The sequence below is a fragment of the Galeopterus variegatus genome, unplaced genomic scaffold (assembly GCF_000696425.1).
Source record: "Galeopterus variegatus unplaced genomic scaffold, G_variegatus-3.0.2 Scaffold53265, whole genome shotgun sequence".
NCBI classification, from domain to species: Eukaryota; Metazoa; Chordata; class Mammalia; order Dermoptera; family Cynocephalidae; genus Galeopterus; species Galeopterus variegatus.
The window spans coordinates 1-3,182 of NW_007779376.1; the positions used below are offsets into that span (position 1 = coordinate 1).

Consider the following 3,182-nt stretch of genomic DNA (forward strand, 5'->3'; position numbering starts at 1 on the left):
AACCCTCAGTAATTAGATATTTTAATGCAATATTTTTAAAAATAAAAATGTAAAAAAAAAACCCATGATGAACAAAGTATCAAATTTTAAGTAAAGACAGAATCCATTTCTGCACTTGCACAACTCGGCCTCACTCACCTCACCCTATTACCAGACCTGCTACAAACTGTAGTTAAAAAGGTCTGAGTTTCCATTTTAAGGCTGTGTGACCTTAAAGAAGTTGCTCAGCCTTTTTGATCCCTATTTTCTCTTCTTTAAATTGGGGTTCTCATCCTGCCTCCTAGAATCTCTTTCAATATTAAATGAGATCATGTAGGTGAAGCACCAAATACAAAGCCTGGTCTGTGGTAAGCATTTCACTTCTCCTCCCCTTGCTCTCTGAGAGATCCCTTAACAAAGCCAGTGCATTACATTTTATGTAGCAAGCCTTGTAGTATGAGCACCTAATCTGTCGACTTCATACTTTTGATTCCACAGAGCAACAAGAAGGCCGAGGTCCTTACCCCCATGATCAATAGCGTATTATTAGAGGTAAGCAGCCCCCAGAGAGAAAGTGCTCCCGAATCAGAGCAAATGTTAGAGCTACATTTTTGTGTGTGTGTCTTTCTCCCAGGCAGCAAGTGTTATTGCAGTTCTAAATCTTATCATCAACAGCCTTTTTTGAGTATATTTGTGTAGCTCAACCAGCTGTAAACCCTCTGGTGAAGCAACAATACCTAATTTTCAAGAATTCCTGATTATAAAAAGAAACGCCGAGATTGCACGTTATTTCTGTCACTGATTCCTCCGGCAGAAGCTGATCTCTGCTGCCAAGATTGACACTAGATTTAACACTATTGTTATTGGCTGCAATGAGGTATTATTGCTCAGTGGCGATTTTGGTAAAAATGGGCACTTTCCTCCATGCACAGTAACCTTTGGTTTAGCGGGGTCTAAGTTCCAGGATGGCAAAAATGACAAGTAGAATGTTTAGCCTATGCCCATTCAGTGACAAAGGCACCATTCTCTGTGATGGCTCACTCTGTGGCCTGTCCACTCACCAGGACTTTGTAGCATCAGTTGCACAGATATGATGCTGCCCTAACACTGCCGTGGCATTGCCAGAAACAGTGATATGAGAGAGAAGAGGACCGGGAAGCTTTCTCATTCTTGGGTCATAGGCACTGTGTTCTACTTGTGGTTGCTGGAGGAAAATCTTCCAATAGGAGGCAAACTATAAGAAATGGGCACATCTGTAGCCACAGGGCACTCAGCTGAAGCCACAGGTGTTAATAACAAGCTAAGTTTGAACATGGAAAACACATGTACTCATACATGTTTTTTGCTTTCTGAAGTAGCTGTCAGTTGCAAAATTTGGAAATTATAAAACTCCAAGAGGGCTACCTGTATATTTATATCAACGTTTTTGGGAATTGTGCCTTGCTGTTCAGGTAACAAGCTAAGTTTGAACATGGAAAACACATGTACTCATACAGTAGTTTTTTGCTTTCTGAAGTAGCTGTCAGTTGCAAAATTTGGAAATTATAAAATTCCAAGAGGGCTACCTGTATATTTATATCAACGTTTTTGGGAATTGTGCCTTGCTGTTCAGGAAAATTACCAAGGTACAAAAATAACAAAGTCGTGGCTCTGAGGGTTATTGTTCAGAATCTAGCCACACAGTGGAACAGAGTCGAGAGAGGGCAGGAGCTGTTGGGGCAGGTCCTGGAGGGATAGACACAGCCTAGAGGAAATCCTAGCAGTAAAAGGCAGAATATAGTACAAGAATATGTGTTCTCTGGCCACCCAGAAGGCATTAGCAGATTAATTTACCATGTCAACCATGAAGAATATGAGGTCAAATATTTTCTCATTTCTCCAGTGGAAGCTTTCATGTGTTTTCATTACCCTCGCCTTTAAATTGCCTCTCTGTCTAATACTGTTTGTTAGTGCACCACAGAACATGAATAGTAATATCAGCTATCCAAAACAATCAGAAGGTACCCACGTGCATGGAAGGATGACAGTGCTCAAGGATTTGCCGTGAATAATTGCACAGTAATATCTCCAGTTAGCTTCATGGAGACCATTCTTGCTTATTCATCTATAGGTTAGGACGAACTGTCCTCCTTCATACTTTTGTATTATTCCAGGGCAGTAGGGTTGATCTATGAAAAGGATAGAAAAGACTAGGCATATTGGGTCATGAATATACACACGCTGATGTACCCTAAAAACCCATGGAAACAATTTGCCTCATTTGGAGTGAATTCTTCCCTCTGTCAGTATAATTGCAAGTAGGATACACTCCATCCAAAAGAATGTGTTTACATTTGTTTTAAACACCAACATTACAAGAAAAATACAATCCAATATTGTGGAATTTGAGGAGAGGGAACATTATCAAATTGGAAGAATTGTTGAGATTGAACTCTGAAAATAACCCTTCAACCACATTTTCCCCCTCTTGCAGGGCTGCAATAGCACGACGTATGTGCAGGATGCATTCCAGCTACTACTGCCCATTCTGCAGGTTTCACATATCCAGGCCAGTTGCTCGAAAGCACGGCCGTGACCTTGCCAGACTCCATCTAGTTAAAGGAAATGGCAGGCCATGCTGCTTCACTGTATACCAGTTGAGGGGATGTTTTCTACGCATCTGGCCACAGACCCCATTTGAGGACACTACAAGCAATTTTGCACAGACAGTATTGAAAATGCAAATTTAAAGAGAGTTATTATTTCTCTTAATGTATATGGTTGTTTTTACAAATAATTGTGTTTTCTTTATGTTAATTTAAACTTGCATGGCTTACATTGAAAATTTCCTTTCATCTGAAATTCGTTCATGAATATTCATATCCATTTTCCTGGTCAAGCATGCTATTATTAGAAATTTCGTGGGCACACCTTAGCTTTTTTTTTTAATTCTTTAAATTTCTACCCTTAAATGTACCATTCTTATAGTATTATTTTAAATTAATTCTCATACTGAACTTTTTATTACGTAAATGTCATGGGGAAAAATAACACTACATAAAACTTTACCTCTTATAGTGAAAAAAAAGGAGCCTAAATATCTCTTTGTAGTTATTCATTCTTGCAATAAGCATTTATTGAGCACCTACTGAGTGCTCACAATAAAGGAACTTGATCTCACCCCAGTAGAAACAGATATGCTGAAAGAGGGTTCATAAAAATTC

The 3,182-nt window shown here is 39.2% G+C and overlaps 1 long non-coding RNA gene across 1 annotated transcript; it reads left to right on the top strand.

Annotated features, from left to right (window-relative positions):
• Nucleotides 1-319: 319 nt before the first annotated feature.
• On the top strand, nucleotides 320-2,820 carry LOC103584397. Its single transcript, XR_549969.1, has 2 exons — nucleotides 320-531; nucleotides 2,453-2,820. It is a non-coding gene; the product is annotated as an uncharacterized LOC103584397 (long non-coding RNA).
• The last annotated feature ends 362 nt before the right edge of the window (nucleotides 2,821-3,182 follow it).